We start from the raw sequence: 24033 nt of genomic DNA on the forward strand, positions 1-24033 counted from the left end.
TGAAACACAGGGGCAGAATCAACTTGTATCTTCACCAGCTGAATTAGCCTGTTGCTGTTGGTGATGAGGTGATACAGTGGATTCCTGATGATTTTAGTAATAAGTATTTCTAAAAATCATATGAAGGCCAATCATGCCTTCCAGCTGCAAAATGACTGGATGTATGTTTACTACCTGCCATGCTTTTAATCACTTCTAGTTAGGTACCTCCATAGATGGGGTATAAATAGATGCATCCGGCCATGCTTACCTCTTCTACTATAATAAATAGGAGTGCTGATAAATACAGAGAGATGTATAACCAAAAAGCATGATGTGATTTGAATAGGCTCTCCCAGGCTTTTACTGGTACATTGCTCATGAATGGTTTACATGAATCAGAAAGTGAAGTTTTGTTTCTTCCCCTGAACTGTTACCATGTTGTCTTTGCTGATGACAATATGAATTGCCAAAGGCCAGAGCTTGTTTATATTATGTGTGCCATTCCTCTAGCTGAGTACATAGTACTGAATGGTAAATTAAAGATTCCCCAAAGACAAGCATACTTGGCTCCATTATATTACTATGATGAATCTGCCATTAATACAGTTCTAATTGTTTTACTTTTATAGACATAAAATCAGTCTCCTTAGTGACTAATAATAGGGTTTATTGATTTTACCAAACATTATTCATTCCAGGCCTGCTCATATCAGCTTGTCCTGAACATATGCAAAAAAGACTGCCGTGCTGACACAGTGCAAATTAACTTCATGGAGAAATGAGAGTGAAGAGTTGTTTACAGCTGTGGTCCTTCGAATGCAGAATATTAAAAATAAGGTAATAGGTTTCATGTAGAACCATTTGTTCCTAGATTAGTGTCTCAAATGGCTTTTTCATGGAATCTTGCCATTGATATTCAGCCTGGGTCATTAACACCTAGGGAGCTGAAGGCTGGCCTGACATGTTCACGCTGGCCATGACCCCCATCTAGAGTGGCCTCAGCCCGGAGGTCTGTGTGTGAGCAGAGTGAATAGCTCTGATTGATACAGGATAAAACAGCCGTTTAAATGATAATTACTGGTCATTTCATTCTCACCCTGACTTTGAAAAAGAGGCAAGACCGCCAGAGCCATTTCTTATTGTTTTTGCCATTAACCATGTCAGCATTTCCTGCTTCATACAGAAGCCTGAGTTGTAAATGTTGTTTATTTTCAGTTAACTTTAGGAGAGAAAACGAAGTGAAGCTCACTATTAGTACTTCTGCCATGGATATTCTTTTTTTTTTCTTAACAAAATCACTCTCTAAAATTGGGTGCCAGTCATGGCACTACTGGCGTTTTTTCCCACCTTTTTAAGTTGAGGTACTTAAAATGTACAAATCTTAGTGTGCAGCTTAATAATGAGCTTTGGCATGTGCATAAACTTATGTAATCATCATTGAGATCAAGATATCAAACGTTCTTGCTAATTTTTTTCTCCTTCCCCTATTGCACCCATCTCCCAACCCCCTCTCCCCCCAAGGTAACCACCATTCTGTTCTCTGTGTTTCTCTGCTTTGTTGTTCATTTGTTTTATTTTTTAGATTCCTCATGTAAGTGAAATCATATGGTATTTGTCTTTTCTCTCTCCAACTTCTTTCAGTTAGCAGAATACACTCTAGGTCCATCCATGTTGTTGCAAATGGCATGAGTTCATTCTTTTTTATGGCTGAGTAATATTCTGTTGTGTATCTGTACACATCTTTAACCATTCATCTGTAACTGGATACTTAGGTTGCTTCCATATTTTGGCTATTGTAAATAATGCTTTGATAAACATAGGAGTGCATATGTTTTTCCAGTTAGTGATTATGTTTTCTTAAGGTAAATTCCTAAAGGCAGAGTTACTGGTTCATATGGTATTTCTATTTTTAGTTTTTGAGAAACCTCCATACTGCTTTCCCTAGTGTCTGCACCAATTTACATTCCTACCAGCAATGTATGAGGGTTCCCGTGTCTCCACATCCTCACCAACACTTGTTATTTCTTGTTTTTTGATACTAGCCATTCTGACTTGTATGAGGTGTTGTCTCATTGTGGTTTTGATTCACATTTCCCCAATGATTAGTGATGTGAAGCACCTTCTCATGTATCTGTTGGCCGTCTGTCATCTTTGGAAAAATGTCTATTCAGGTCCTCTGCCCATTTTTTAATCAGATTATTTGTCGTATTTGTCGTTGTATGAGTTCTTTATATGTTTATGATATTATATTAACATTTTGGACCACATAATTCTTTGTTGTAGGGGTCTGTCCTCTTCATCATAGGATGTTTAGCCAGCTTCTGCCCATTAGATGCTAGTAGCAACTTCTAACAACACCTTCCACCCCAACTTATGACAATTAGCTGGTCATATGAAATTCAGTTCCCCTGCCTAGCCCCAGTCCCACAGAGAGACTGTTCAGTTCTCTTGTTCCTTTAAAAGCTGTAAAAGCCATCAGTGGCTCCTAGTAACACCATAAAACCATTATGGGAATGCTCATTTGGCCAAAACAAATAAAGCTGGATCCGATCTAGCTTTTCCAGAGAGCATTGGGTGGTTAACATAATGATGAATAGTTTTTATAGACTGAAAAATGGATTCAACCTAGACACCTTCTCTGAGGGCTGAATTCAGCTCACAGCACATCAGTCAGCAACCTGTGCTTTATATATGTTGTTAGAAGTCCTCACACTAGCGCTCTAATGTATATATTTGTTTTCCTCTGGAATAAAATCCTGTAAGTTGGACAACTTGGACAAGCAAGTAACTCATTCTGCCAGGATTGGACCCATTTTTCCGTCCCTCAGGGAGTCCATTTGATTCATGTAAAGGAGTACACTTTGGGAGCCTCTCAAACACACTGGACATTTCAGTGAAAAAAAACTTTTTTCACATAGATGCTCAGAAATAAAATGAAACATGACAAACCTGGAGATGGAGAGATAGATCTTTTAAGGCCATCGTGAACACAGGACAGCACTGTTCTCCAGTGTGTGCAGGCTCAGAGTCCAGGTTTGAGGTTTGATTAGACACAGTGGTCTGGCCCTGGGCTGCCTGTTGTCATCCTGCCCTACGTGGAATGACAAGTAGGTATGAGGGGGACCAAGCTCCATTCCTGAGGCCATAACAGAAATGCCTCATCTTTGCAGCTAAGCGTGGCTGAGGCCTCGTGACCTCCTCAGCTCACCTCTCCAGGCAGCTACTGAAAGTAGATCAAAGTTCACATGCAAACGGAAGCGTTTTTGATCTGCAAGAGACTGAGTTCTTAAGGAATGGAATCATGACCTTGTATTTTCCCCAGGCATCAGAACCCCTCATTTTCAAACCAGGTAACTTACCAGGTCACTACACTTCCCACTAGGAGGAAATTTGAAAGTTCTTTCCCTTACATGTTTTATGACCACCATTATATCTTTAGTTAGAGAAATTGGGGAATGAGAGTTGTTACTCATTGACTCATCTTTCTACTGGGGGTGTTTTATTTTGCTTTACTTCATCAGCACAACTTCTCTTACTCTGCTGCTTCCATCTTATAACGATCCTTTATTAAATTGGGTCCCCCCAGTTTATAATCTCATTTCAAGGTCAGTGGATAGCAATTTTAATTCCACCTATAGTCTTAATTTCCCTTTGCCATGTAACCCATCATAGTCGAGGCTCCAGGAATTAACAATGCTAACAGTAACAGAATACTAACAGCTAGCATTGATATGGTATGTACACTGGACATAGGTCCTGGATACTTCATGTATGCCAACTTGTTTAGTTCTCATAACAACCCAATTCCTAGCCCCATTTTAGAGTTGACAAAACCGAGGCTCAGAGGTAAAGTGATTTGCCCGGGTTTACACTGCCGTGTTAGTGACGGGTAGGTTTTATAACCATGAAGCGCACTGTGTCAGGAAAGGGAGCATAAACTCCCTGTGTAATTCTCAAGACCTGGCCAGCTCTCCTTTGCTAAAGCATTAATTCCTTCCACTGGGGTAAATGAGGGAAACGTAGTTCATGTCTCTTGTTTGCTGAGACAAAACCCCGGTGCAGCCTTTCCTGGAGCTGGGTATCACCCCACACCCCAGATCCTGAGAGCCCAGAGGGGCCTCAGCCCACTGCTGCCCGAAGTTCTGCAAGTGTTACTCCTTGTTTGTTTGTCACAGGGTCCTGGGCACCTTTAATATGCTACCACATACATCTGATAACAAGAGGCTCAGGATCCAAGTCGGGCTTGGTGGGAGCAGGTGCTTTTAGAGGCTGATGGGGAAACCCGACGCTTTTGTGACTCCGGAGGAGACCGTCAGGGACTCTGACCAAGGATCATTCCTACCTTCTGACCAAGGGACTCAAATTTGGACTTTTAATTATTCCTAGATGACATTATACCATTGTCCTAGAGGACCTCTGGAAAGATTAGAAAAGGAAGGTGTTCAAAGCACAACTTTGAACTCAGTACCCCAATCCAGATCCTTTTCTAGTGCTTTTTGCATGCACTGCAGTAGGGGAACAGGGATATGAAATGTGTATTTGCAAAATGTAAACATTTAAACTATAATTTCTGTAACCTGGTACTGGAATTTCTTCTTTAAGATGGTAGAAGCCTAAAAAGAAACAATAAAGGGCCTAGATCTTTCTTGGCCTCTGAGAGGACTTTGTTCCAGGTGGTATGTGCTGGGGGCAGGTTATGCAATTTGATTAAAAACTCCTTCCCAATAAGGGTGGTGGGGGCAGGGGCTCAGGGCATCCTGGGCCCCATGCAATCAGTAAAGAGCTGTAGGTTGGAAAGGAAGGTGCTTCCATCTCCCCATCACTCTTCAGGGAAGGTGATTCAGCAAATCTCCCCATTCCCCTAGATCAGATCCTGGTTCTCCAGGGTCTGTTCTGGGGTGATGATTGGCAGGTGGGGAAAAGCCGGGTGGAATCACCAGCCTGGCAGGGATGGCCTCTCATGATGATCCCTCGGAGCAAGGGCATTGCTAGCAAGGCTGCCCCAGAGATGGATGTTCCCAGCCGCGGGTAACGAAAACCATGACTCTATGCCCCTGTCCACAAGGAAATGTGTTCCCTCCCATGTCAGAAAGCGCAGAGCGCCGCAAGCCCAGGGCAGAGTCTTCCGTGCTGCTGGCTCTGCTCTGCGATGCTCTTCGCTCCATCCTCCTCTTTACCCCTGTGTCATGGCCCCTGGAGTTCCAGGAGCCCTGCCCAGAGACGGCCATGCCTGGGGACAGGCCTGCGTCTTTCTGTGTCTCTGTCTTAGGAGGGAAGAAACCTTTCTCAGACGCCGCTGGCTGACATCCCCTCATGTCTCCTTGGCTGGAACCAGGTCACATACTCCCAAACCACAGACAGGAGGGTGAGATTGCCGTGACTTCCCCTGGCTATGAAGGGTGAGAATGTGGGGTCACATGTGGGACAGCTTAGACCCAGGGTTCTGTTAGGGAGCAGGAAGGGGAGGGACTGGCTAGATGGCCCGAGGTCTGCTCCCAGTCTCCAGAGTCGAAGTGTACAAACAGGATGGGGCGTGGGTGGGAGGCAGGCAGTGGTTTGCACCTACACTGGACTCGGACCCTCATGGTAACCGCTGCTCCCCTAGAGAATGCAGTGTTTGGGCAGAACCAGGACAGCGAGGTCCCCACATCCTGGGCTTCCCTGAACATCCCCAAGACCATAGGCGGATTCAAAGTGGGGCTCTACTTGGGGGAAGAAAGATGCCACCCTCCCCCTAACACACACACGCATACACACACACAGTTATAGGCTCCTTTCCCTCTGCAGAAGGTCCCTAGAACTTACAGCCTATAAGCAATAAGAGGGACCTACCTTCTCCCCGTGAGGCAGCTTGCCCTCTGGAGAGGAAAGAGTAGCTCAGGACATTCCTGGGTGGGATGGAGGTACCATTGGGTGGAGCAGACTACGGGGACGGGGATGTCAGGAGGGTCATGCATCAGGCGCTGGTGTACCAAGACTAAAGGACAGACTAGCCCACTAGCAGAGGGAGACTCTCACCATATCAAAAACAAGGTTAGATACTTTGTGCCTCGAGGAGAAAGGGAAACTGGGCTTTAGCCATGGTCATTAAGTGGCTATTAAGGCTTTGGGCTGAGAAAGAACCTTTACTGGTTCTGAGAAAAGTCTTCTTGCTGCTGAAAGGTGGACACAGGGCAGGTGGCTCCTCCTGGTTCCAGGCGTGGGGCACAACGTTCTTCGCCTTTGCTCTCCCCCCTGCCACTTCGTAGAGAGCAGGGGTGGGCAGGGAAGAAGGTGAAGTAAGGGCTCCCGTTGCCTGCCCTCCCCACGGCCTCTTCTGCGTCCCGGCGTCCCCGGGCTAGCATGCTTACCAGGGGAGGATGGGGGCTCCTGCAGAGGGCTCGGCTCCGCGAGGGGTGGGCTGGTGCCCCGCTGGGCAGGTCTGATGACTGGAAACACTTGAGGTGCAATTAGATTCCTTCCAAGTGGGTGAACGGGCTGAGAGGCAGAATTGGATCAGCAGCCATTTCCCAAGTACCCACACAGGGCCTCAGGGACAGAGCGCCCCCGTCCTCTAGACAGAGCGGGCAGCCCTCCCCGGGGCACCAGCCAGGTATCTCTGTAGGGCTGAGCAAAGCGGCCTCTGCAGGCCTGGTGCAGACCAACCGCGCAGATAAGCACTTGCTCTGGGGACTCTGACCAAGGCTTGTAAACCTCGGAGCCCGACGTGCTCAGCCTCAGAAATCCCCAGGAGCCTGTGTGTCTGCTGCCCCAGCCCCTCGGTGATAAGATGCAGAGACTGGCAATAAAAGATGGATTTGTGACAAGAGTCTGGTGACTGACTGACTCCCAGAGGGAGCTGCGTCCAGGCTGGGACTGAAGCAGGGTGAGTCACAGGGAGGCCCCAGCAGGCAGCCCCAGGAGTCCCCTGGGCCAGTGGTGCCAGGAGCTCGGCGATACGGGCTGCTGGGACGGTACCTGTGCCCGGAGGTTGTGGGCTGTGGGACTCATTGCCTCTCCTGACCTGGATCTGTTGGGTGCTGTAGTCAGGGAGCGGCAGAGTCTGAGGAAAAAGGTGCCCCAGAGCTGAGGGGCCCGCAGTGCCTACCAGTGGCTAGCCTGGAAATGGTTTCTATCTTGAGGGTCCTCACACTGTGGCAGTGTGGCTTCTGGAAACCCGAGGTTACTGTCTAGGGGGCCAAGAAACATTCCTGTGACTGGCTCTGGGGGTGAGGTGTGCAGAGGGCACGGAGGTGACCATGGAGTGTCCCCATGGTCTGCTACAGGGACTTCCTCTTTGCCATCCAAAGAATGTATGAGCTTTAAGGGGGCTGGCACTGCCACCTGTGCTGTCGAAAAGCACTTTGGCAACCTCCCTCCCTCCCTCTCTCTCATCAGTGTCTCTCTGCTCTCTCTTCTGCCTCGGTCCTGCTCTCTGCTCACTCCAAACAATTTGGCCTGCCTCGGCTGACTGTATTGTCTGGCCTCTCGGCTCTAATTTCCAGTTCCCAGGAGAGAGGATCATGGTGGCCACCTGGGGTGTGAGCCAGGAGGGGTCCTGCATGTTCTGGAATGAACATGCCAGAGGGCGAGGAGGCTGGAAGATGGGAGCAGATTGCTCGGCTGGCTCCTGGCTTTGGCTTCTTTTGGCCAGCCCTGTGCCACTGCCATCCAAGCCCTGTGTTCCAGGAGGGTTCATGGCCAGGAATAGAAGCCCATTCAAGCCAGCTTAGTTACAGAGAAGGTTTATTGAAAGCTTACAAGTCAGGCTCATAATATCCGAGGATAGGAAGGGCATTGGCGGACCACGTGATGGTGTCTAGAAAACCCTTAAATCTCATTTGAGTGTTGCATAACCTCTTGGCCCTGCTTCTTTTGGTGCCACTGTCTGATTCTCCCTCTTCTGTTGACAGGCGGGCTATTCTCCCTCCTCACGGCTTGCCTGCTCCTGTTTTTAAATGTGGCTTGGGATGGCTGTAGAGCTCACCCTGGCCCATTTCTCACTGCCATTGAACTGACTTGGCTTTTCAAATCCCACTCCAAATGCCTATGCCACATGCCATGGATTTCTGTCCCTGTAATGACCAAAGGAGGCTGGCCAGACTTGGGGGAGGTGGGACAGAATCATACAGAACCTGGAGTTTGCCTCTCCTAGAGGGGTAGGTAGGGCAGGTTCCCAGAGAAAGGAGGTATGTCAGTGGCGTCTCTACTGGATGACATGACATTCACTCACTCATTTGACGAGTATTTATTGAGTCCCTGTTTTCGGCTGAAAGCTGTTCTGGATGCTAGAGCTAGAACCATAAGGGAAAGAGATCAAATCCTGCCCTCATGGAGTTTGCATTCTCCTGGGAGGACATGCCCATGAACGCATATGCCAACAGATACATAGTATGTCAGGGGGTGGTAAACAACACAGAGGCATGTAAGAGGATGGGGCGTGTCTACTATATGGAAGGGGAAATGGCTGTTTGATTTTTGTCCAAGGTCTTGGCACAGAGCTCTTAAAAACCTTGGAATTGCCTGAGTGATAGGAGTATCTTTCAGTATTCATAAAGAGCCCTTTTTGATCACCCCTGAATTTATGGTAATGGGGTGACTTGTGTCAGGCCCCCAGATACCTTCAGAAGGGGGGCTGAAGAACCAGCTATGTGGTTAGAAGGTTGGAACTGGGCTGGAGATATTGAGGTCAATCACCAATGGCCACTGACTTAATAAACCATGACTGTAATGAAATTTCAATAAAAACTCTTCAACAATGAGATTTGGGAGCTTTTGGGCTGGCGAACAGTCAGTGTGCTGGGAAGGTGGCAGTTCTGTGGAGAGGGCATGGGTGCTCCCCCATACCTTTCCTATGCATCTCTTCCATTTGGTTGTTCCTCAGTTGTATCCTTCAAATAAAACCATAGTCATAAGTTTAAGGTTTTCCTAAGTTCTATGAGTCATTCTAGCAAATTATTAAACCTGAGGGAAGTGTGGGAACCCCAAAATTTGTAGTTGGCTGGGCAGAACTATGGATAGCCTGGGGATCCCCTTTGTACCTGGCATCTGAAGTAGAGGCACTCTTGTGGGTCGAACCCTTGGCCTGTGAGGTCTGTGCTAATTCTGGGCAGGGGGGTATTCCAATTGAATTGAAGTGTAGGATACCCAGCTGGCGTTGGAGAATTAGAGAACTGTTGTTGGAAAATGATGTAATTTTACATAGGAGGTTCCAGGAAAAGACACTTGAAGGAAGTGGGGGAGCAAGATCATATAGATGTCTGGTGGAATAGTGTTTCAGGGAGAGGGAAGAGCAAGCATGAAGATCATGAGGTAGAAATGTGGTTGGCATATTCAAGGGAGACCAAGGAGAAGAGTGTGGCTGGAGCGCAGGTGAGGAGCGGGATGGCGGACGAGGTGAACTTGCATATGCCCGTCTCCAAATGCACAGTCAGGAAGCTATCTTGTAGTCGTGGGGCAGAAAGCTCACAGATGTCAGATGCACAAATGACATAGTTTATGGAAGCGATTTAAATTAAAACACAGAGTTAGAAACAAGTGGAAAGAAGTGAAGTGCATTAAGACACTTAGACTGAAGTACAAGCAGGTGGAAGGACCACACCCCCTGAATTCTGTGTCACACAGTGTTCATTTGTCTTCTTATTCTCTGTGCTGCCTCAGCTGTGGGTATAAGGGCCAGAGATGAAGGTGAGGAAGGGGGAGAGCTTGTTCCCTGGAAGCCTGGCCACGAGTAGTGTTAGCCTGAGCCTCCATGGGCTCTTTTTGCATGTTCAGGACAGAGGACAGGCTGGACTTGGCATGTGTCACCGATGAGTAGCTGAAGTAAGACTTTGAATGCTTTGTGGCCTCATGTATATTTAGGACATAATGAATATTCAGTGATTCATGTTTCTCATGTATATTTAGTGATCATGAATATTTAGTATTTACTTGGTTCTTCCATTCCTTTCCATCTAGGTTCACACATACATGCTCTGCTTGCTTTATCTGTCTAACATATCTCCCAGGTAAATAAATTAATTATCTATGCTTAACACATCTAATGATTTGCATCAATCTCATTTGTTTTCTTCTATAGCAGAATTGAATATTTTCAGTGTGGCAAATGCATGAGGTCCAAGAGACGCGTGGTGACTCTCTGGGTCGGGAGGTGGCGTATTGTCAGATTCTTTGAAGCTATTGTAAGGATGTTATCTTTACTCCAAAAGGGATGAAGGAGCTGTCTGTTTAGATGAGCCTAAAACTCATCACATGCATGGGAGGTTTTAAGAAAGGCAGGAGGTAGGAAAAATTATGGAAGTCAGTGCTAGCAGATTTTTTATAGAGGCATGTAATAAAAGGTGCTGGGATAGTGGGTCTTGGCAGGTGGGTAATAAATATTAATTTCATTTGTTTGCCTCCCAGCCACTAGAGTCTTGTCATGGCAGCAAGATGTGCAGGATGAGAAGTGAGGGACTGGGCAGGGTGGACAGGTGACAGCTTTGGAAGAAGTTTAATGGGAGAAGTTGGCGAATTGGGAGGAGGTGAAGTAGCTCCTTTAAGATAGAGAGGCACTGCTGTGTTTAACTATTTAACCTTTGCAATCAGCTTATTTGCCTCTCTGAGATGTCCTACTCCAATTATTCCTTATATAGTTCCTTTTGCCCATAGGACTGGAATTTGAATGATGTGATATTATATACTTGAATTACCCCACTTCAAAAGTATTGCGGTGTTTGTTTGGAAAGCAAAAGAGTATAGCAATTTCAATTGATATATATCCCTAAAATGTCCACTTGAGCTCTACTGACAAAGTCATTTTAAAGTGTTTTCATGACATGTAATTGGTTTCACTGGATGCTGTCTTGTGAAAAACAATGTGGGAGTTATTCCTTCCGTGTTCCTGTAACACAGAGTTCACAGTTGCATGTTTATGGTTAAACTGAGCAACATGTTTCTTAAAGAAACATAAATTAGAAACCTTATGAAATTACTGTAGTATATTGTTACTATTTCAGAGAGGTAAAGTTAATACCTGAAAACATAGAAGCAATTTCATCTTTATTTGTAACGAAACATTATTTGACCTGCAAACATATTGGGTTCCTCCCTTGGAGGAACAATATGCAAACATATTGGTATGTCCTGACCCACTGGTTAGCCATATGAGAAAAAGTAGCCTGGAATCCAACATAACTTCTTTTGGAAACAAGAGAATTTCCAGAAAAATCAAACAGAGCATCTTAGGACTAAAAGAAAACATAATTTACTTGTATTCTTGGAGTGGCAGTGATGCTTCTGTTCACAGCATCAAACTCACAAAGGAAAAGGATGGATGGTTTGATTGCATTAAACATCTTAAAGTTGTATTTGTGGAATAACATCATAAATAAGGTCAAATAACAAATAATAAACTGGAAGAAATATTTACAAAACACACCTCAGGCAAAGGGCCAGTTTTTATACTTGAATTGTTTTTTAAAAGCATGGAACCAGCATCCTCATTGAAAAGGTGGGCCAAGGTTATAAATAATTAGTTAACAGAAAAGTTAGCTTTTTGACTTAAACACATTGATAGAAATAGAAAAGATGCTCATATAAGGCATTGTAGGGAACAGATTATTTTTCACCTGTTAGTAAGACAGAGCTTAAATGTTGGTAAGGGTGTGGCTCAACGTCCCTGCACTGCTAGAAGGAAATACATCAGAGGCAAATTTGACACTGCCAAAAATATAAGCACACATAGTAATTTCCTTTTTTGGAATTTAGCCTGCAACCATTTTCACTCAGTTGCACAGAGACACTGTATGAAATGTTTGCTGCCTCATTTTACAGCACAGAGAACTGCTGGAGTGTCCCTCAGTGTGGTGTAGTACTAGATAGAGCCACAATGTGCTGTCTTGAAAAGGATGAAGTCCTTATGTACTCATATGATATGTTGACCACACATATTGTTAACAAATGAATTATTTACAAGGTATAGGAGTACAATCTCATTTCTATAAATAAACGAGTACATATTTATATACGTGTGTGTGTGTGTTGAATGTTGGTGTGGGTATGTGTGTGTGTGTGTGTGTGTGTGTGTGTGTGTGCGTGCAATATATTTGTATTTGAATCTGGAAAGCAAGCCTCCCAAATTGTAAACAGTAGTTACCTATGATGAATGGGAAGTGGACAAAAGTGGCCTAGGGGAGGAAGGGACTTTGTCTTTAATTAATAAAATTGTGAAGTGTTTGATTTTTTAAAATAATGGACGTATGAATCACTTTAAGAATAACCTGTCATTTTCTTACCAAGAATATGTGGCACAGTCTCTCTCTCTCTCTGCCTCTATCTGATCTCTATTTCTCTTACTATCTCTTTACTATCTCTACTTAATTCATCTCTTTTTAATAATTCAATATACATATTATATTAAGGGAGAATGTGTATAGCTAATTACAGACTCTTTCACAGTGATGTTAATGGCTTTGAAATTTATTATACAAAATTTGTCCTTGGCTGTTCGTGTATTTTATTTCAGCATAACGTCATGTGGAGACTGATACCTGCTTAATAAGGAAACGCTATGTAGAGTAGTGAACAAATGTCTGATTAATAATAGGTTAATACCTACCCTCTTATGGTATTTAATATTTCATAGTTAAAAACAGAAGCATATCAATTCTGAAGAAGTCTATAGAAAGTTCTTTAATGGAGGTTTGATCTCATTTTGAAATAATAGCAAGTTTCATCATTTCAAAAACACAGGGGGGATGGGCGGTTAGGAGGAAGCAGAGGATTCCCGCTGCCATTATGAAAAGGTAGTTCAGAACCCCTGGGGACAGGACACATGGCTTCAATGTTTAGTAACGAATGAGTTTAGTGAAAAGTTACGCTTAGTTAATGCCCAGAGTAACAGAAAGTCTTCCTTATTTTTTTTCCCCCTGCTTAGTATTTAGGACCAGGCAGTAACTGATGGGACCAGAGGCTGTAAGCATGCATAGGATAATTATATTTCCCTCTCAAATACTCATATATATATATTCGTATGTCAATAGAGGCAAGCCTGCACTTTCAAAATGTTGCATGTGTCTGGGATAGCTTCACCTATCTTTTCATTTCAAGCTTTCTGAATCATTTGTTTTAGATCTCTCTCTTTTAATGCAGACTAGCAATTAGTCTCTCTATGAAATCCAATCTGAAAATCCATTTCTTCTAACAGTTAAGTTTAACCCATTTTCATTTGTGGCTAAGCAAGATATGTGTTACTGTTCTTATTTTACATTGTGTTTTGTTTTTGCTCATTTTAACATAATTCTGCTGTTCAGGAAGGTTTATATTTTTTGTACACATATTTTGTATTTTTGTATAAATATTTATCTAACTCTTTTGTATAATATAAAGGTACAGTTATGTCATACAAAGGCTATTTCATACAAAAGCCATGTTATACGAAGTCTACCTTATATAATAACCCCAGTCACTACCTCAGTGGTAGTAACTACCACTATCATATCAGCGATAAAATTAACAACAGTTCTCTTCTTTCTCCCTTCTTCAACTTCAGTATTATCTGTTGATTGTCACCTTTGTAATGTTCATTGTTTTCACTTCCACCACTTGTTTCGACAAAATTCAGTAACATTCTTTTGTTTTCCCCTATTTTCTCCCTCCTACATTATCCTCTCCATTTTTATTTTATCATTTAAAAAAAATGTTACTTAAAAGCATTTTCCATACTTAGAAAATATTGGAAATGACTTGATCTTTTTGCCTAAGTATCTACAGGATTACTTTTTTATCTTAAAAGTTCCCATAGCATTATTAGAGTATGTCTCAATGTTGGTTGATATGTGTTTTAATTTTCCCTAATACATGATAGGCTTTTTGAATATGTTAGTACAAGTCTTCAGTTATTTCAGAGAAGTTTTATTACTGATCATTTAAAAGTATGTGCTGTTTTATTTTGTCTTCATAAGGATTCCAATTATATGCATATTAGATATCCTTTGACTCTTATGTCTACTAGATAAAATTTTATCTTTTATAATTATTGTCCAATTCCTTAGACATTTTCTTCCTTTATTTCTATCTCATTTTATCTGCTTATTTCATTTCTATATTTCATGTTCTTTTTTCGGGTTTTACCATTTCTAATTTCTCCTTTGCTCCTTTCATTGAAAAACAAAATTAATTTCTCAAATTTTCTTCTCTTATATTTCTTTCTTAAGTTCTACCAACACATATTTTACTCTCCCTTCAGTGTTTTGGTCTCCTTTGCTCTGCATTCCTATATTTTATTTGTAATCTTCCTTCCTGGAGAGTATGGTTTTATTTATTTATTTATTTTAATCACAGTAAAATTTGGGATTACAAATTTCACCTCCTCTAGGGCAGTATTTTTCTGAGTGCTTTTTAAAAAAAAATCTATTGCTATACGTTGATGCTTTACATTTTTCTAAAAAACAATAATTGTGCTCATTGTGTTTTACATGATTGATTGTATTAGATTTTCCTGGACCAGCTACCTACAGGATTTTTTGGTTAGGGTGGGAAGTTGGGCAGGATGGAATTCTAGACTTTGCAACTCTGGTTTCTTTCCTTTGCTGCCTTCAAGACATTTTGCCTCCATGTGCTGTGCAGTCATGTTTCCTATTCTCCTCTGAACCTAGGAGCATGATCTTAGCTCTGAAACCTCAGCCATCACAGAGCAACACGTTAGGGCATCTCCTTCATTCTTAGTGTACTTGTGCTTGACACGTGCTGGAATCTGCTGCCTGCTCAGGTCCCTGCAGCCCTCCCCAGGCTGCTCTCTGAGGCCTCCCGAGCAGCTTCTTCTGGGAATCTGCTTGATCTCAGCATGTGAGGCAGCATTAACAATAATAATAATGTTTGTAGTGTTCTCGGTATCCGAGTTTAAAAAAAAATTTTTTTTGTTCAGAGTCCTGGTTTCTCAGTACAGTTTCTAGGAAGAGAAGAGAAATTCTGAACCAAACTGTCACTTGTGTGCACCAGAAATCCTGATGCTCATATATTTTTTTTTTTTGGAAAGGCAGAAATGAAAATATTTTATTATTAGGTTCTTATACTATACATGAAACAGTACAATATCAGTTCAACATAGTTCACGATAAAATGTATATTATAAACCCTTAAAAATCCCACTAACATAAAAAAATCAAATAACTACTTAGCTAAGGAAGAAATAAACTAGGTTAAAATACTTAAATAATCCAAAGAAAGCAGAAAAAGAAGAAAAAGTAACAAATAATAGCTTGAACAAACAAAACAAATTAGAAAGATGATAGATTTAAATTAGGCACCAACAAATATTTTAAATTTATATGGCCTAACACCCTAATTAAATAGCAGAGCTTGTCATATTGGATAAAAAATAAGATCCAACTACTTGGTGCCTAGAAAGGAACTTTAAATATAAAAGCAAAAACTAGTTAAAAATAAAGGATACAAAATTGTATACCATGTTAACACACTAATCAAAAGAAAGTTGGAGTAGCTATATTAATATCAGAACAAACTACATTTTAGAGCAAATAAAATGACTAGGGATAAATAAGTTCATTTCATAAGGACATAGAGTCAAATAATTAAAAGAGTATAAACCTAAATATTTATGCACCTAATAACAGTTTTAAAATGCATTAAACAAATGCAAAGCACACAAAGCAAAAATTGAATTACAATAGGCAAATTCACAGTTACAGTCAGAGATTTAAACACCCCTTTTTCAGTGATAGACAGACAAGTAAACAGGAAGTTAGTAAGGATTTAGATTTGAGCACTGTCAACCAACTTGATCTAATTGGTGTTTATAGAACACTCCACCCAACAGCAGCAGAATGCACGTTATTGACAAGCACAAATAGAACATTTACAGGACTATACTGTAGGCTATAAAACAACTCTCAGTAAATTTAAAAGGATTCAAGGGATACAAGGTATGCTCTCTAATCACTATGGAATTAAATTAAGATATTTAAACCAGAAAGATATTAGAAAGTCCACAAATACTTGGAAACTAACACACTCATAAAAAAATCTATGGGCTAAAGAAGAAAAGGAGATTTGAAATTATTTTGAACTGAATAAAAATGAAGATACGACATAACAAAATTGGTGTGATATGTCTAAAATAACAAGAAAAGAATAAAAAAGAATAAAGATTTCAAGCCAAGGACCTCAGACTCCCCTTAAGAAATGAGAGAAAGAATAGCAAATGTGATCCAGAGAGCTAACAAAGGTCAGAGCATAATTCAATAAAATAGAAAAAAAGAAAAACAATAGAGAAAATGAAAAAGAAAGAAAGCTGGTTACTTGGAGGGATCAATAAAACTGATAAACCACCAGTCAAGACTGATCAAGGAGAAAAGAGAGAAGGTATAAAGTACCAAAATCAGGAATTAAAAAGATAGTATCTCTACATTTTCTATGTATATTAAAAGATAGTAAAGGAATATTATATTTAAAACTTTGTAACAATAAATTCACCAACTTAAGTGTAAAAATTCCTTGTAAAATACAAACTAGTAAAGTTCACTGAAGAAATAGATAACTTTAAAAGCCCTTTACCTACTAAAGAATTTATAAATGATTTAAAAAATTTTCCAAAAAGAACTCTAGGCTCAGATTACTTCATGGGAGAATTCTATTACATACTTAAGGAAGAAATACCAATTCTATAAGAATATCCAGAAAACTGAAGAGGAGAGAATACTTTCCAACTCATTCAATGAGGCCAGGATGACCTTAATGTATAAATCAGAGAAAAACATTACAAGAAAATAAAAGTATTAACCAATATGCCTCATGCATACAGATTTAAAAATGCAAAACAATTTTTTTCTAATTGAATCTAATAATTTCTTAAAACACACACATAATGATCCAGTGGAGTTTATCCCAACAGTACAAGGTTTTATACATTCAAAATCAATTAGCATAACACACCACACTAATAAACTAAAAATAAAAGCATATTATCTCAATAAATACAGAAAAACTTTAAATAAAACTGGACAGTTATTTCTGATTAAAAAAAACTCAGAAAACTATGAATAGAAGAAAACTTTCTTAAACTGAAAAAAGGCATCTACAAAAAAACCCTAAACCTTAACATTATACTTTATGATGAAAGATTGATTCCCTTACCCTAAGATCAGGAATCTACAAAAGCTACTAAAACTAGTAAGTGAGTTTAGTGATGATGCAGGATATAAGGTCAATATGCAAATAACTATTATTCATCTATGTATAAGTGACAATCAGAATTTGAAATTAAAAATAAAACCCATCTACAATAGCACTGAAAATATGAAATATTTAGGAATAAACCTGACAAAGGATGTACAAGGCCTGTATAATTAAAACTACAAAACATTGCCAAGAAGTTGAAGAAGGCCTAAGTAGATGGACACCTATAAAATGTTTATGGATCAGAAAACTCCATATTCTTACCATGTTAATTCTCCCCAAAGTTGATTAATAGAATCAATGCAACTCCCCTCACAATCTCAGAAGCCTTTTTTTTTGGTAGAAACTGACTAGACAATTCTTAAATTTATATGGAAATGCAAAGGACCTGGAATAGACGAAAGAACTTTGAAAAAGAACAAACTTAGAATACTAAAACTGCCTGATATCAAGATACATAAGAAAGCTATGGTAATCAAGATGGTATAGTATTTTCAATATAGACAGATCCATGGACAGTCCAGAAACAGACTCATCTTCATGGGAACTACTGATTACCAACAAAGGTGTAAATACAATCTGATAGAGAAAGCATAATCTTTAACAAATGATGCTAGAACTTGATGTGTGCATGCAAACAAATGAACTTCAATATATAACTTGTACAATGTACAAATAATTCAAAATGTATTATAGATCTAAATGTAAGTTTTAAAACTTTGAAATTTCTGGAAGAAAAAAGGAGAAAAAAATCTTTGTATCTTTGAGCTAGGCATAGATTTCTTAGTATGGACACAAAAATCATGACCCATAAAAGAAAAAGCTGATAAACTAGATTTTATCCAAATAAGAATACTGTCTTTTAGAGGCATTGTTAAGAAAACCCACAGTGTGAGAAAAAAATTAGAAAATAATATACTAGATAAAATACTTTTGTCCAGAATGTTTAAAAATAGTCATAGTTCTATAATAAGTAACAATTTTTTTTTTTAATGGGCAAAAGGCTTGAACTTTTTTTTTTTTTTGAGAGGGCATCTCTCATATTTATTGATCAAATGGTTGTTAACAACAATAAAATTCAGTATAGGGGGGTCAATGCTCAATGTACAATCATTAATCCATCTCAAGCCTAATTCTCGTCAGTCTCCAATCTTCTGAAGCATAACGAACAAGTTCTTACATGGTGAACGAATTCTTACATAGTGAATAAATTCTTACATGGGCAGTCATCACAAAAACTTTTGGTTTTGATCATGCATTATGACCTATAAATCAGGTCAAATATGAATATTCGTTTGATTTTTGTACTTGATCTATATGTTGATCCCACATTTCTCCCTCTATTATTATTATTATTTTTATTTTTAATAAAATGCTGAAGTGGTAGGTAGATGCAAGATAAAGGTAGAAAACATAGTTTAGTGCTGTAAGAGGGTAAATGTAGATGATCAGATGATCAGGTGTGTGCCTATGGACTAAGTATTAATCCAGGCTAGACAAGGGCAGCAAGACATCCACGGATGCAGAAGATTTCTCTCAAAGCAGGGGGGGTGAGGTTCTGAGCCTCACCTCTGTTGATCCCCAAATTCTCACCTGATGGCCCCCTGCGACTGTGCCTGTTTTAGGTTGTTCCTCCCTTGAGGAATCTTACCCGTCTCTGGCTAACCAGTCATCTTCCGGGGCCATACAGGGAAATGTAAAGTTGGTAAGTGAGAGAGAAGCCATATTGTTTGCAAAGGTTAGCTTTTTACTTCTTTGCAGATTTATGCCCTGTGGCTTCTATGCCCCTGATGCTCATATTTTAAAAAATTTTATGTCTATTATATACTTTTTTGATTGAACAAATCATAGATAACTGATTATTTTAAGCAAAGTAGAAGAATAAAGAAAGTAAAAGTCTTCCTATTTCTCCTCCCAATTCTTAAAAAAATAGCCATTTTCTCATTGGTTGATACACATTCTTCTAGATAGTTCTCTATGGATTATGTGAAATTGATATTACATATTTTGAAATTAGTACCTTTAATCTTGACCTTTGTTAATCCTCAATTTTTTCCTGTTTTAGTTCCCTTATCCCATCCTGCCGCTAACTTTGTTCTTCCTCTGTAGCTACAGAACTTGTGGATAAATTGTCATAAGAATCATTGGTCTTGAAATATAGCAATTTCTTCCATCTTCAAGGACAAAATGTTCAACTGTTGAAGAAAAGTTGAATATTAGGATGGTGGTGATTTTTTCCATTTAAAAAAATCTGAGCTTTCACTTAAACTCTTCTCTTTCCCACAGTCTAAAAGCAAGATCTGAATTTATAATCCTTCCTCATCCCCCTTCCTCTCCGCATCTGTCTTTTTCATTCCTAGTGGAGTCTAAGATCCTGTCTTGCAAACACAGGGCAAGACCTCTTTCTGAGAAAATTGTTCTGGAGCAGTACTTGTTTTTCTTTTCTTTTTTCCTGAGGATTTTTGTTTGTTTGTTTCCCAATAGCAGTAGCTTTTTTTTTTTTTAACTGTGAGAGTGATTTTAATTTAAATATTCAAATGTATATTCCTGAGGTAACCTTTATGGAGTATTTTGCTGTGAGAAGTCACTTGAATGTTTAAACAAGTTCTCTTTCTGATCATAACCACAAGAAAGTTTGCCTTATTGTGTGTAATTTTTCCTCCTTAGTAGTCACATATAGCCCTACATGAAATAAGAAGATCAAAGAAAATGGTTATTTTTGGCAGACTGTGTCCTCATGCTGAGCCCCTAAATTAGACTCACTATGTAGCCTTATCCCAGAACATTCATTTTCTTGTGCTAAATAAAGAAGAATAGACATCACTCTTGTGGCCGTTGCGTCAGTCATCCAATTGAAAGGTTGGTCCTTGACAATCTATCATTTGGACAAAATAGTCATTTGGCACAGTTTGGATTCTCAGAGTTTATTCAGCCACAAAAAGGATAACGAATAGCTGCATAAGGGGAATTCTTCATGAATAGAATTGCTTGGGGGTAAAAAAAAAAACCCCAAAGGAAAAAAACCCCTGAAATTGTTGCACTTACATGTGAGATGCAGGCATGTCTACAAGCATCTTTTACTTCAGAAAGATTTGCTAGTTTCCACATTATCAGCAAGGCCCTGGGGATGCACAAACCTTCCTGAAATAGCAGGCAACATTTTGCATGATATGGTCACATGGATTTTTCTGGAGGAAAAGATCTTTAGTTTTAATTTGATCCTAAAGATATGAATGAACAAAGTCTAAGAAGTATTGCTGAGAATACTAACAGTCTCCTACAGCTTTGTTTCTGAGTGTTGTGGCCATGTGCTGTTCCTTCCCAGGGTCTCCTATCATTGGTCTATCACATTAGCTCGGTGTTCCTTCGGGAGATTCGTTCTCCTTCACTCTTGGTCCAGGTGGTGGGGGCAGGATGCTCCCCCTGCTCAAGGTGCAGCAGGGGCTCAGGTGCGGTAGATCTGCAGATCCTGCCCTCCCGGCCACAGGGATCAGTTCAGGAGTGGGCAGGTGCCCCACTGTGAGCCGTGAAATTTCCATTTGAGGATTTGCTGAATCTACTGGGGAAAATAGTACCTTCTTTTCAGTGGAGTTGCTGAACAGGCAGAATATAAATCTGGATCTGACAGGGGCCTTCATATGGTGCAGACTTTCCTGAAAGTGAAGCTAACAGGAAATACAGTTGAGCCAAGAGATGGAAGAAGACATCCTGACAGCTTTTGAGGCCCTGTATCCAGCAGTGTCTTAAGCAGTCCCTTCTGTACTGTGTCATTTATCTGAGCCAGTAAGTACCCCTTCCTGTTCTTTCATTTGTTTGTTTACATGAATAAGTTTGAGTTGGGAGCTTTGTCAGGTGAGTGATGTCTCTACGCTGTGTATTTATGGTTTCTGAATATGTGTAGGAATAGCCTCTTTTATAGCAATATATCACAAGTGCATAAGTCTGTTGACAGAGAACACTTTTTAAGCACTAAGAAGACAAATAACTCTTTGTTTTTCTATCATGTAGTATAACTGATGTTTTGTTCTTGGCCTATAGACTTTGCTCCCTCACACACACAAAATGCCTGCCAATAGTGACTCTCATGTTCATTGAGCATCATCTGATATTTTAAGTAGGCAATGAGGATTTCCCCATTGCACCCTGGGACCCAGAGAGGAGAAAAGAAACAAGAGAGAAGGGAGGGAACCCAATGGTGGCTTCAGGATTTTCCTTATTTATTTCATTTGGCAACAAAAGTAAGAAAGAGAGCTTGTTTTATTTAGCCCGTAAAGTTAGGAGGGAGAACAAAAAATCATTTTGAAAAATCTGCTCATAGTTCTAACATAGTGGGTTCTCTTATCTAGGGTTCTTTCACAACCACGATGGAAAAATTCTTTAATAAGCTCAAGTACTCTTCCAGTTTTTGAAAAAAAAATCAATACCATGTTCGCACTAATGTTTGCTTGGATAAAATATTGCCTGTAGCTATGTTCCTTGTAGTCCTTACACCCGTCTTCATCCTCAGACGGGTTCTCATTGTTTTCCCTCCCCTCTCTCAGAAAGAGTAATGAGCAGACAGCTAAAAGCAGAACTGTATAGTTATTTTATAACTGGCACTAACAAATTTCGCCAATTACAGAGTCCATTCTGTAAGCAATGAATGTGTGGCTCCCAATTAATCTAGTGCACCTCCAGGCAAGGTCTAAATCAGCTGGATACAGCAAAAGCAATTTGCACACAGCTAAAAGCAAATTGGAAAATAAGTGTTCCACGGTGCTGCCTATCTTCCCAAGCCAAAGACACAATCAGTATTCTGGCAGCAGCCCTCTGTCATGTTATTTGCAGCTATCAATTTTAATTATAACAAGTATTGATTAGTTAGGAAAGTGAATAATCTGAAGCTCAAATAAATGAGTCCGCAGCTTCAGGTCTCCAGCCTTCCCCTCTTGAGGACGCGTTGGCTTCGTAAAGATTCCACCTGGATGTCTAGTGAGGTCCCGCCTTATTTCCCCCTGCCCTCCCCCCCACCCCACAGTCTCTGTTTGACGATTTGGCTTAAAGACTGCTCTCACCAGAAATAAAGCTGGGTCAGCATCTTATATCTAATCAAGAGAGTTTTGAGACGATTATAGAAAAGTACTTGATTGTGAAGAGTTGGAATTCATTGAGCTATCTTTATTCCGTTCCTTTAAGAAGTGAGAAAAGAAATTCAGTAGGAAGAAAGGAAAATAGAACTCAAAGAAAGAGAGGGAAAATGGTCACTATGTTGTTAGACTGGGCAAGCAGGACAGTGGATCAATGAAAAAGAAATTGGAGGTAAAAAAAGGTAGAATTGGGGGCTAAAAGGAGTGAAAGAATCTTAAAGATTATTGCTACATTTATTAACATTGTGATTTGGAGAAACAAAGTCATCCCTGAGCCTTTATCTCCTAATCTATAAAACAGGGATGAGAATAACACAATGAGAATGTACTTTCTTCATTAGGTTCTTCTGGTATTTAGGTGGAGAGGGTTGCAGGGAGACAATGAAAGGATACACTCTATTAGTAAGGATTCTGCGAGATGGCTGCACATGTTACACTGAGCTCTCCCCAGCAAGTTCTAGCATATTTGTTGAATTTACCATGTTTTTCTCTGACTCAATTTTCTCCTGTCAGATTCCACATGAAGGAAGCCCCAGAGAGGTAGACAGTTATAGAGATGATAGATATGAACATAAATAAATTCATCTCTCAGTTTATGAAATAGATGCATGCTAACAAATTTGGCTATAAAGCGAATTTCTGAAAAGCAAATCCCATTTCCCTATTGATGTCTATTATAAAATCAGACATATATTCATAGAAAAGAATTTCTCAAGATACTAAGTCAAAAAATGTTTGAGGACAACAGCAGTTACTTTGATGTGAGTTCAGAATTTTGAAGTATTTGGCATGACTTTCCCAACTCTGGGTTCATCTAGAAACTCTCTTTGCAGGAAAGGTTGGTTAACAATTAAAAAGGATCAACAGTTCTTGGAACTGAGCTCCGCTTCTCTGGTCTAGATGTTTACCAAGTCCGTGGACCTGATTTATAATAACGTATGTTGCTAGTGTATGGTGGTGTGTGGTATGCAAAGTAGTACAGTTCCTTAAATTTCGGAGGAGATAATGGCAAGTCGACGAATTCTGCACTTCATCACTTTCTTAATCTAAAAATTCAGCATAAAGCTGGAAAAGGGGACATTACAGTTAGCACATGTAATGTGGGGTGGAGCCAGGGAAGGTAATATAACACAGAGAAGACAAGTAGTGATTCTATAGCATCTTACTATGCTGATGGACAGGGACTGTAATGGGGTATGTGAGTGGGGGACTTGATAATGGGGGGAGCCTAGTAACCATAATGTTGCTCATGTAGTCGTACATTAATGATATCAAAATAAAAAAATAAAATAAATTAAATTAAATTAAAATGAAAAAATAAAATAAAAATTAAGCATATTATTAAAATAAGCCTTATTAATAAAAGGCTAGATAGAGCTGGTCACCAGCAGTGTGGCCCATCAGGCAGTCAGGTTTGAATGCCACAACTAATGGTCTGTTAGCTCCCAGATCAGGATATAATCCAAGAATTGCAGCAAGGTCAGAGCCTTGTTATTCTTTGCAGTTCCTGCGGCAGAGCAGTTAAATCCTCAAATAAGTCATAATTAATCTGTCTTTGATTCTCCTTGCAAAAAGAATCATACATTTGGAGAAGCATGCTTGTGGGACTCAAACCGCATGGAGAAAATAGCCAAAGACCTTCATGAAGATCAATGAATTTTTTCCTGTGGATTTCTTAGAAATAATTTCAAATTATATGGAGGTAGAATCTTTTTTCATTTTTCTCTCACTTATAGAGGGACAGGGTCTGCTTAGCCTGGTGTGTATCAGA

General features: G+C 40.1%; 1 protein-coding gene across 2 annotated transcripts in view; it reads left to right on the top strand.

Annotated features, from left to right (window-relative positions):
• The window catches only part of ZNF608 (zinc finger protein 608), a 138789-nt gene that overhangs the window by 104934 nt on the left and 9822 nt on the right, over positions 1-24033 (top strand). Inside the window, exons 10-11 of one of the 2 annotated variants that reach the window (XR_012125327.1) lie at positions 681-819; positions 20765-20919. The gene's annotated coding sequence lies outside the window, so the exon portion shown is untranslated. The remainder of the gene's footprint in view (positions 1-680; positions 820-20764; positions 20920-24033) is intronic. The other variant, XR_012125328.1, reaches the window with a different exon arrangement.

Source organism: Manis javanica, chromosome 14 (genome assembly GCF_040802235.1).
Source record: "Manis javanica isolate MJ-LG chromosome 14, MJ_LKY, whole genome shotgun sequence".
In the NCBI taxonomy this organism is placed as follows: domain Eukaryota; kingdom Metazoa; phylum Chordata; class Mammalia; order Pholidota; family Manidae; genus Manis; species Manis javanica.